The sequence below is a fragment of the Apodemus sylvaticus genome, chromosome 17, assembly GCF_947179515.1.
Source record: "Apodemus sylvaticus chromosome 17, mApoSyl1.1, whole genome shotgun sequence".
Classification (NCBI taxonomy): Eukaryota; Metazoa; Chordata; class Mammalia; order Rodentia; family Muridae; genus Apodemus; species Apodemus sylvaticus.
The window spans coordinates 61,835,720-61,847,809 of NC_067488.1; positions in this window are offsets into that span (position 1 = coordinate 61,835,720).

A 12,090-nucleotide genomic window follows, 5' to 3' on the forward strand; every position below is an offset into this window, starting at 1 on the left:
GAAGCAGGAGCTGATGCAGAAGCCATGGAGAGATGTTCCTTACTGGCTTGCTTCCCCTGGCTTGCTCAGCCTGCTCTCTTATAGAATCCAAGAATACCAGCCCAAAGGTGGTACCATCCTGAAGGGGCCCTCCCCACTTCATCACTAATTGAGAAAATGCCCCACAGTTGGATCTCATGGAGGCACTTCCCCAACTGAAACTCCTTTCTCTGTGATAACTCCAGCATGTGTCAAGTTGACACACAAAACCAGCCAATACAATTGACCCCTTGTCAACTTGACACACAAACACATCACTATTAAGCCTCAACCCATACTTTCTTATTCATCCCCAAAATGTAAATTACTTTAAAAGTCCCACAGTCTTCACATATTAAAAGTTCAATCACTTTAAAATGTCCAATATCTTTTAAAATTCAAAGTCTTTTAAAAATTCAAAGTCTCTTAACTGTGGGCTCCACTAAAATACTTTCTTCCTTCAAGAGGGAAACATATCAGGGCACAGTCACAACCAAAAGCAAAACTCAAACTCCAATGGTTCAATGTCTGGGATCAAACTCACAATCATCTGGGCTCCTCCAAGGGCTTAGGTCACTTCTCCAGCTCTGCCCTTTGTAGCACACACCTTGTCTTCTAGGCTCCAGCTGCCTGTACTCCACTGCTGCTGCTGTTCTTGGTGGTCATTGCATGGTACTGGCATCTCCAAAACTCTGCTATCTTCCGCTGTAATTAGGCTTCACCAATAGCCTCTCATAGGCTCTCTTCATGGTGACAAGCCTCTGCTCCTATGCATGACCCTTTCAAGTCCTGGGCCATCAATTGCAGCTGAAGCTGCACCTTCACCAATGGCCTTCCATGGCCTCTCACTGTGCCAAGAGCCTCAGCTGCTCTTCATGACCCCTTCATGCCTTCAAAACCAGTACCACCTGGGTGACTCTTACGCAGTACCAAGTCTAGCCACAGCACAAAATACAATTGTGGCTATCTCTGGAACACAGCCTCTGTGCTCTCAGAAAACACTTCCCAGAAGATTTCACCTCAGTGATGCTGGTGTCTTCTTAATCACTGCTAATTTCTTAGCTCCAACTAACTAGCATCAATAGTCCCAGTAACGCAAAGGTTTGCTTTAGTGGTTCTGGTATCTTGTTAATCACAGCTGATTCTTCAGCCCCAGCTAACCAAAACCACAGAATCTTCACAATTGAAACATGGCCCTGATAAGAGTCTTTAATCTTCCCTCTGAAATTTCACAAGTCAGGCCTCCATCTTCTGCACTGTTCTCAACATTATCTTCCAAGCTCCTACACAACATTCCACAGAGCTCTTAACACTGAATGGATCATCTAGCCCAAAGTTCCAAAGTCCTTCCACAGTCCTCCCCAAAACATGGTCAGGTTGTCACAGGAATACCCCACTACGCTGGTACCAATTTGTCTTAGTCAGGGTTTCTATTCCTGCACAAACATCATGACCAAGAAGCAAGTTGGGGAGGAAAGGGTTTATTCAGCTTACAGTTCTGCATTGCTGTTCATCACAAAAGGAAGTCAGGACTGGAACTCAAGCAGGTCAGGAAGCAGGAGCTGATGCAGAGGCCACGGATGGATGTTCCTTACTGGTTTGCTTCCCCTGGTTTGCTCAGCCTGCTCTCTTATAGAACCCAAGAGCACCAGCTCAAAGGTGGAACCACCCTGAAGGGGCCCTCCCCCCTTGATCACTAATTGAGAAAATGCCCTACAGCTGGATCTCATGGAGGCATTTCCCCAACTGAAGCTCCTTTCTCAGTGATATCTCCAGCCTGTGTCAAGCTGACACACAAAACCAGCCAGTACACATATACACACAAACACACACACAAATATACACATGCAAACACACATAAACACACACATACACACATATACACATGCAAACATACATACAAACACATACATACACACAAACAGGCACACATAAATACACACATACACACTATGAACAAGATGCTTTTCAAAGAACATTCTATATTCTCTACAAACTATTAGCTGCACAGAATTCCTGATGAATTTTGTATGATTCGCATCAAAACCAACACATTGTTTATCATTATAAAAGATATTCATTAAAAATACACAACAATGAGAAACAAAGTCTTTGTTTACAATTTTACATATTGAACAGGGCATTTTTTACAAATCAGTTGTGCTCCATATATTTCAAACTGTTTGTATCTCTGGCCACACTCTTTTTATTTGAGTACTGTGGAACAATTCACATCACCTTACAAACACCAGCCATGCACCTACATATCACAATGTCAGGTACATTTACACAGGGCCCAACATGACATGGCTCTAACCCACTGTAACCCAAGATGAGTAGTGATGTCTTAAATACTCGTGGAAATGGCTTTGAAAAGCCACAAAAAAATGTACCCTCAGCCAGAGCAAAACTCATCCTCAAAACTTGACTTGTCTGTAGCTCACACTGTCTGATGTATACATAACACTAGATGACTGGGAGTCAGAGTACAGAAGACTCCACTCTAGCCAAGTATGCATGATAGCTAACTTTTACGTAGTTTACAAAAACAGAATTGTGTAAACCCTCAGCTAGGGCTTTGGAAAAAGTCCAGAGATTGAAATTTCTAAAGCTTAAGCTTCATTAGCTTTATAGAAAATCTATTTCTAACCACCATGGTACTTAGCAGATTGCATATTAATTAATCAATCAATTAACCAATTATGGTGGCTGGAGAGTGACAGTTGGAGAAGAGGAAGAAGTGAACCAAATCTTGCAGAAATCTGTGAGTCCATTCTGTGTGTTTCAAGATTGGTACGTGAAGAAACCGAGTGCTGAGCATGATGGGAAGCGGGCAACAGGGCGGGCATGAGAAGACCCTCCCCGGGGCAGATGGCAGTGGCGGTGCGTTCTGTTCGGGGCAAGGCTCAGATTCTGGTGTGAGTCAAGAAAGCACTGACCTTGACTCCTAAATAATCCCGAGAGTCCTTGTCAAAGGCTCAGAGTCTGAAACTTGAGCTGCTGGAGCCTGAAGCCGGAAGGGGGCGCTGCTCAGGAGAAAGGCGCACTAGCTGCTCACACGTTTTTTCCCTCACTGTAGGAACATGGTCTCTTCTCCAGTCCCAGCAATGACGCTTCACCAACTGTCGACAGACACTGAGGAAAGGTTTCTGTCATGGTATGAAAAGCCCTAACAGGCTGAATTGGCAGTGACGATGGTGTCTGCGGCCAGTGCTCATGAAATAATAGCCTAGGCCATGCACACGCCATTTCTGGCCTGTGGTCCAGCGGGTCCCAGGGCTTATGTCTAAGTAGAAAAGCTTGACAGGACAGCTTCCAGCAATCCTGACCTTCGCTGAAACATTACATAAATGTGCCATCACATAAATATGAAATGGTTTATGGGAATGCCGGGGGGAGGGGGGATCTCTTTGGTTATAGCCCTGGACTCTGAGAGCAGATATCCCTGGAATTCCTGTCCAAATCATCCAGCACGAGGCTCTAAGGGGTCCGCTTACTTTTCTGAGTCCTGACTTTCCCTTTTTCTTCCTTCTTGTCTCTTTCTAGCATATTCTACCAGAGCATACCTATGCTTTCTGGCACTTCGGGCTTTTTCGTATTTTCTAGAGCTACCTCCCATCTCGCGTGGCTGCTGGACCTCCATGCCTAACTCAAATAGCCTCGGCTTTCTCTCTCTTCTCCACCTTGCTTCTCTTGATAGCCGCTGAAATGTCTAACTTACCTACCTGGGCTTGTTCTTTAAAACCCCGGTAAAATGCTCTTGGCTTTCTTCTGAATTCGTTCTTAAGTTCTTTTATTAATGAGACTAAGAACTCTGACAGGAACTCGGATTTCCCTGGTAGTATATACCATCCAATGCGGGGCCTTCCAATACTTCTAGCAATACTTTTATTACGTTGGCACTTTTTGGGCTGCTGCAACAAAATATCATAAACTGGATGGCTAATAAACAATAGGTAGTTCTTTCTCACAGTTTGAGAGATGGGAAATCCAAGATCAAGGTAGCACTGGGTTTGCTCTCTTCTTCACAGATGAAGTCTTCACAGATAAAGTCTTTGCCCTCACTTGCAAAAGGAGCAGATAAGCTCTCTTGAATGATTTTACAATTGTTATTATTGCTTTATTGTTATTATTATTATTTTATATCAATATATTCTATATTATACATTCTATATTCTATATTATACATTATACTATATACTATTTATTATTATTATTATATAATCATTGACAGGGGTCTACCTGTGTTATCCAGGTTGGTCTCAACCATACAAATTCAAGTGAGCCTATACCTCCAAATCCAACTCCAGGTCTCCTTTACAAAAGTATGAATCCTATCATTTCATGGCCGTTTGGTTAAGATCAAGTATATAAAGGATCAATTGGGGATTTCCCGTCATCACTTACTACCTCTCAAACTACCCTACATCTTATCATTTTGAGGTTTAGGATTTCAGCATGAATTTGGAAGGTGAAACCCAAACATTTAAACAAGTGCATACGTTTATTTTTTTTTTTTAGTCCATGATTCAGAAGTTATTTCATGAATCCCTGCTTTGTTATGGGACTGTATGCTAGGACCCATGATTAATGCAGAGATTCTGTCATGAATTAAACCAGACATGGTTCCCAGACATGGGAAGTATGGGGTTTTATGAAGCATATAGACATGGATTAAATTATTACACCAATAAAAGAATAATTAAAAACACAGACATGAGAAGAATTTAGCTCTACAGTTTAGAGTTTAGACTTATTAACCAGTTGAAGAACAATTCCCTAGAAATAAGGCATATGGTGTAAAAGAATTTACTAGTTAAAATAATTAGCAATAAAGGAGGTGCCCAGATCCCGTGGGCGAAGGAACAGGAAGTTATCAGCCACCACCCCTCCCTGTCCACCCTCCTCACTCTGATCTGCAGCTCCAAAGGCTAGCTAACCACGGTGACTCCACCAGATCTTCTGCCTCTTAGCTTCTGCTCATTTTAAGCTGTTGTTTTTAGGTCAGTTACTCTGCTGGCTTTCTCCCTGACAACCTTGGGTTGACTATAACCATGGTCTTCTTCTAGAAGGCATAGTCCTGCTCCGGAGTTTTATCCCATAGCCATGGCCCAGGGTATCTGTAATATTTTTTTTAATGTATCATTATTTCTTGTACCCATGAGGACTTTTATTCTTGGAAACTACTCTTGGGAACTTCCTTTTGTTACTGACTTCATTCTACCCAGCCCGTAACATTATGAACAGCCCCTCTCGCAGCCTCTGCTCAGTCCAAAATTATATTTTACCAATTCACTCTTTCTGCAAATAGGACTTAACATGTATTGGAAAAACTGAAAGAGAATGGCTGTGCTGGCAAATGAAAGCAGGGGTGAGGTGTGGCTGGGGCAGAGGTGAGGTGTGGCTGGGGCAGGGGTGAGGTGTGGCTGGGGCAGGGGTGAGGTGTGGCTGGGGCAGGGGTGAGGTGTGACTGAGGCAGGGGTGAGGTGTGACTGGGGCAGGGGTGAGGTGTGGCTGGGGTAGGGGTGAGGTATGGCTGAGGAGTTTCTACAGGAGCCAGGAGATTGGGTCTTAATTAAAGAGGTTTAAGCAGGAGAAACATAAGGTTTTCCACACTGGCCAATACTAGACTGGGCTGAGAAAGATGTGGTAAGTGAGGCTTAGAGATAACAGCTTGGTCACTGGAGGGAAATGTGGGCTTAGAGGAGAGGAAGCTTTAGGGCAGAAGCTATTGACAGGCATGAGGTCAAAGGACAGTGTAATTAGAAGGCTAAAGAATGTGATGAGAGGAAGGTTCCAAGATGGAGAAGGCTGTAGAATGCACGTGGAAAAGGAGGATCCTGCGTACATGGATGTCAGAGGTAGGGAAAAGCAGACAAAGGCACCAACCCTGAATAAACTCATGCATGCCTTTACAGCGCATGGTGGCACAGGAGCAAGAAATGGAAGGTCACTGTCCGCCGGTCAGGTTCAGCTTCCTTTAAAAAAGTAGAAATGGCAGTCATCCCTGAGACTCAGAGAAGGCTGAGGTCCCGGGGAACACAAGGCCACAAGCCTGACAGTAAAGAAAAATGGTTCAAAATGTCTGTTACTGTGAGGTTCCATGACTCACTGAAGAATGATACCCTGGACTCAAGTAGTATGCAAAAGCAAAGAACATTTGATTCTGCAGAAATCCAGCACCCTGGGGTCTACCATCTTCCAAGATGGAGGCGCCCCAGTGGGCTTGCAGGTCCAATTTAAAGCACATTAGGGGAATTCTAGGCAGGGGTAGGGGAGGTTTTTCCTAATCTGTTGGCTCTAATTCTAGAGACATTCCAGAACCATTGCTGGGGGGGTAAGGGGGGCTGGAAGATGTTGCTGGGGAAGTCTGGAAACTGTTGCTGAGGAAGTCTGGAAACAGAATAAAATATAATAAGAAAAATGTTTTAAAGTCTGTTACTAAGAGTGGAAATACAGCCTGAACCTAAATTGAGCAGGAGAGGTGGCGAGCAGTTTTGCGACTACTTCCAAGTTTCAGTATTGACAGGAATGTCCTCTCAGATACTGCCCAAGAGGCTTAAGCAGATCTTGCCTGGATTATGATCCTTCACAGGAGCATAAGCCTGGCCCTGCCAAGGTGAAAATCTCACTCTCATTAACACGACAAATGTCTTCTTCTCTTCCACCGCTAGTAAAAGCGTGAGGCACTGTAAGCCTAGTTAAGAGGGACACGGCTCATCTTGTCACCAGTCTGGAAAGAAAAGATGAGCCCAGAAGACAGAAGTGAGCATTTAGGTCCAGGCCAGGCCTAAAGCTCTCTCTCCCTTTCCCCTCATATAATAAATGTAAGTCCCTGAATGCTTTTCGTTACCGCTGAAGCTAGCACGCGCGGGATTTCTTACCCATTTAATCATGGAGCAACGCTAACTGTATAGTACTATCAATCTTTTATCATGCTTTCTGCAGAGATAGTGACTGGCTTGAATACAGGTGTGAGAAGATACAGGTAGTGACAAGGGCTTATCTAGGGACAAGTGAACAGGGGAAAAAACACAGGAAGTGAGTATAAGCCCAGTGCTGACTTTCTACGAACAGGAGAACATGTACTCCAAGTTAAGTCCCCATCGAGAGAGATTCAATCCACAAATCTCCCTCCTCCCCCTCCCTCCCCTCCCCCTTTTCCTCTTCCTCCCCTGTTATTTAACACTTTCCACAGCAAAGAGTCTGTGGGCAACACTTGATTCACTGCAGACAGGAGAATGGCTAGAGTAACGTGCTGCTGATAGCGGAGACTACGCTAGGAAACCCAAAGCTGTGGGGGCAGACACGAGATTAGAATGAGCCCACAAGTTGCTACAGAATTCAACCTGCTGAATTTCCAGACCCCAGAAGTGAGAGTCAGCGGTTGTTACAGTCGAGTGTGAAGTTCGTCTTGTGAACCGCAAGCTCTTCAGATCCGCTTATCAGGGACGGAGTACAGGGAAATGCCACGGGCTCATGAATCATTGCCACTCCTGCCTGGCAGGAAACTTCCAGTAATTTATACTTTCCATCTGGATGCAACTTAAAAGACTAATTACCCGCAATAGCAGTGAGCCCCCATGATTAATGGGCGAGGGTCTTAGGAGTGAGGCCAAGAGGAGCCCGAAGTCAGCACGACTTCAGACAGACAGAAAGTTTTCCTTGACGTAGCAGATGCTATTTAAAGCTTGCGTTCAGATATGCGTGAACGGCGGTGCCCTGGTTGAGTACATTATTTAAATTTTACTCCAAGATCAGTAATTTAGTTTCAAATGTCACTTGTAACTGTGGTATCATGTCTACCTCTTGAATTACTGAATCCATAAGGAAGTTTCTGAAAGAAGGAAAGGCCATCTGGCCCACCCCAGTTACCATTTATGGTTAATTATTATTAATATTAATAATTTTAAATACAAGCATACACACCTCAAGGCCTCTACGCCCTCAGCAGGCATTCTGTGTCAGTAAGCATTGTTGAGTCACGAAGCTAAGGAAGTAATTAGCTAGTGAATCCCACTGAAAAGAATTTAATCAAAATACAAGTTGAGCTCCTGTACAGTGTAGAGTGACCTTTTCCTGAAGACCCATATATTTTCCACCCCCATTTTCTCACCAGATCCAATTCCCACTGCCCTTTGAAGTCAGAGTCACCTTCAAAGTCTGAAGACAGAGATGAAAACTTGGAAGCAGACAGTGCATCCCTCTAGCTAGATCCCAGCTAACCTCTTGAGAAACGCCCTCATAGATCTCTTGGATATCCCACAGAACTTGCTTTAGTAAACATCTTTCTTCTTGGCAAGGCTTACCTAACAATGCCTACTTTGATTTACTTTCAAAATAGTTTATTGTTAACCTACAGTAGGTATTTGGTTCCATGTTAAGTTGGGGGACTTCTATGAATTAATTGAAATTACATTAATCAGTAATCCGATTGGGGAACTGGTTTGGTTTCTTATTTGAACCACTGTCCAGACCATTTTCCCAAGCATAAAATGCAGATGGCACTTCAGAAGTAACAGGGCACAGAGTGCAGTGGAGACAAGAGACCGCAGCAATAGCAATGATGTCGGGCGCTTTCTCTTTTCCTTCTTTGCCTCTTATCTCCTTTTTATCATCTATAATTTGGATTCCTGGGGGGGGCCAGGGTACACCTTTGTGGATGGGTGCACATGCGTGAGTATCAAACACATCCATGTGTACCGCTGTATGTGGAGATGAGAAGACAGCCATGCTTAGGAACCAGTCATTCCAAGATAATGAACACACCACACCGAGGAGATCGCAGGGATTCACCTGTCTCCAGCTCCCCGCCATGGGGAGTTCAACCATGCCTCTGTTCTTGCATGTGAATTCTGGAAATCAAGTTCAAGACCTCCAGCGCTTAACCGAGGAAACCCTCTCCAGCTCTCAAAACTGTTTTGTCTGTCACACATGACCTGCCTACCACTAAACAGTTACCCCGTCCTGAACATCTGGTTTTCCTCTTTTCTCAAGTTCCCAAAGAGTCTTCCTTTAAACTGAGTGCTCTCTTAATAACTTAAAAGCCCCACCTGTTTCTGAATAATTTCCAAAGGTCTTCTCAAAGACATCCTCAAACAATGTTTGCTTTATGCTACTATCATCACACACATGCCTTTTGCAATATCCCTGAGAGCTTAACAATCTCCCCTGGTACTACCTAATTTACAAGGCTTACTAACTGCCTTCCCAACATGTCCTAACTCAGCTCTGCACGCTGTGGTGAGAGGGTGGCAGTGGATGCACTCATCTCACCTAAGTAGACGTTGCATCCTTGTGACAGCAATGATCCCCCAGTCCATGCCTTCTGGTCTCTCCCACTTTCATGCCATGAAATTGGAAAGGGAGATGGGGGTGGGATGACCAGCTCAGAAGGAGGCAGCATCTAAACCCTGATTACAAGTGTCAAGTGCTCTCTGAAATATTCTGGAGGAGAGAGAGAATGAACAGATTTACGGTGCTCATACTTCACTGGGTTTTATTTTGGTGGTGCGTGTAGATGAGAAAAGATTAAAAGCCCAAACAAATGTCTAAATCATTTTGCAAACTCCTCACCCAGTTGCACAGCTCTGGCTCTGTAGCTAGCACTCCAAAGGGACAGCTCCCTTGCTGATTCCTGAGATCAACCTGAAGTTGAGGGCATGGGGGGAGGGGACACGAATCAGGAGGGAAGTACCAAATTGTCAAAGTATCATCCTCCTCCAGAAATATATCATGAGAAAAGTGATTCCATTTTTAATAGAGTTTTCTTTGAAGTTTTAAGTACCAAAAACTAATTCAAGGGTTTGGGTACGGTGCAATTCTCGGCATGATTTATATTTAATATTTAAGGGGGTGAGGTATTATTTCTTTCAGAAATGTAAGTCTAGAGGAAGAATAACACATTAGTTAGAAAACTGTTTCTGATCTCCCAGCTAAATTAAAAACCTAGCTCGAACTTTTTCCCAGGCAAAGCAGACAGGAAAGTTAACTCACCCCCCCTCCCTTATCTGAGTATGGTGAAGGATGCTTCTCTCTCCAAGCTTTGTGTGGCGTGGGATTGCAAATGAATCACTCCTAGAGTTAACCTGAGCAAGACCAGGAATGTGGTAGCAACCATCCAACCAGTAGATGTACACATTCCAGCAGACAGGAGCTCTACAGAGCCCCCACATGCCTGCTGCAGACTGAAGAGATCTACAGGAGAGCAGATACGATTCTTGACTTCCCCACAGAGGAGAATCTCTCAAGACGAGTCAATATTAAGCAAAGATGGGTTTATTGATTAAGAAAATGTTTTAACATGGAGTAAAGCACAGGTATTACATGAGAGGGTGGGGAGAGGGAGCTCAGCTGGGTGCTTAGGGAAAGGGTAATATGCCTATTTGTAGGGACTTCTGAAGCGAGTCACCCTTCAGTGCCTAAAAGTCCTCACAATGGTCATATAAATGATTTTAGTGAGTTCCAAAGTTACATTGTTTAATGGTTTGGTTTGGTTTTGTTGTTTTGTTTTTTTTGTTTTAAGAAAATTTTCACTATTTTTCTCATTTTTATGAATGAGATCATAGGGTAGCTCACTGGCCAAGATTTCAGGCTGATCAAAGTAAAATCAAAAGTTATAGGGGTTGAAAGAATCCTTATCGTGCTAGATGTGTTGGATTTGAATAATAATGGCCCCACAGGTTCATTGGTTGAATGCTGAGTCACCAGGGAGTAGAGCTGTTTGAGAAGGATTAGAGGAATTGGGCGTGGCGGCCTTGATAGAGGAAGTGCATCACTAGGGGAGGGCTTTAGGGTTTCAAATGCTCTATCAGGTGCGAGCTCCCTCTCTTTTGCTCTCCTTCAGCCTGTGCAGCAAGCTGTAGCTCTCAACTACTGCTCTAGGGCCTTGTCTGCTGCCATGCTCCCCACCAAAATGATGAACTTAACCTCTAGCATTGTAGACAAGCTCCTGATTGGATGGATGCTTGCCAATGGGGCCCTGCTGTCAGTTTGCAACCTATCATCTTAGAAACAGCCTGGGTTGGTTTGGGGATTTCCATGGGGATAGCCTTGACCAGTAATTCAATTGAATACAACCCAGTCCTGCTACTGTAAGCCCTGTTTGGTGACAAGAGATGACTAGTTGAGAATCCATATCCCCCATTATTAGAAGAGCTCATTAGGATTGCCTCCATATATTTTATAGTTTCCACTGTATTAGGTTTCCATAGTATCCCTCAAATGCCCCCAATTCCAGCTGTCTATCCCTGCATTCTCTCCCTCTACGCTATCTCGCCACTTCCTCTCTACCTGATCATCCTGCTTCCTTCCCTTCTCACCTCTAGTCTGCTCATAAGATCCATTGCATTTCCACCACCATGTGTAACCCCTTAACCCTTCCTCTATACTTAACATCTCTGGGTCTACAGGTTGTAGTTTGGTTATCATTTACTTAATAACTAATATCACTTGTCAGCAAATACATACCATATTTCTCTTTCTGAGTCTAGGTTACCTTACTTAGGATGATTTTTTTTCTAGTTCCATCCAATTGCCTGCAAATTTCATGATGCAATTTTTTTAACAGCTGAATAATACTCCATTGTAAAAATGTGCCACGTTTTCTGTATCTGTTCTGTTGAGATCCATCCAAGTTGTACCCCATTTCTGACTATTATAATTAAAGCCATAATAAACATGGTTGAGCAAGTGTCCTCATGGTAAGATGGAGTGTCTTTTAGGTATGTGATCAAGAGTCCTAAAGCTGGATCTTGAGGTAACTTGACTTCTAACCTTCTGGAGAATTGATTTCTACAGTAGCTACACAAGCTTGTACTCCATCAGAAAGTGGATAAGTGTTCTCTGTTACTCCTCATCCTTTCCAGCGTGAGCTGTCACTTGTGTTATTGATCTTAGCCATTCTGACAGGTGTAAGATAGAATCTCAAAGTAGTTTTGATTGTTTGATTTGCATTTCCCTGACAATTAGGGATCGTCAACATTTCTTTAAGTGTTCTTATCTGTTTAGATATGTGCCTCTAATTGGATTATTTGTTTATATATATATGTGTGTGTGTGTGTGTGTGTTTCA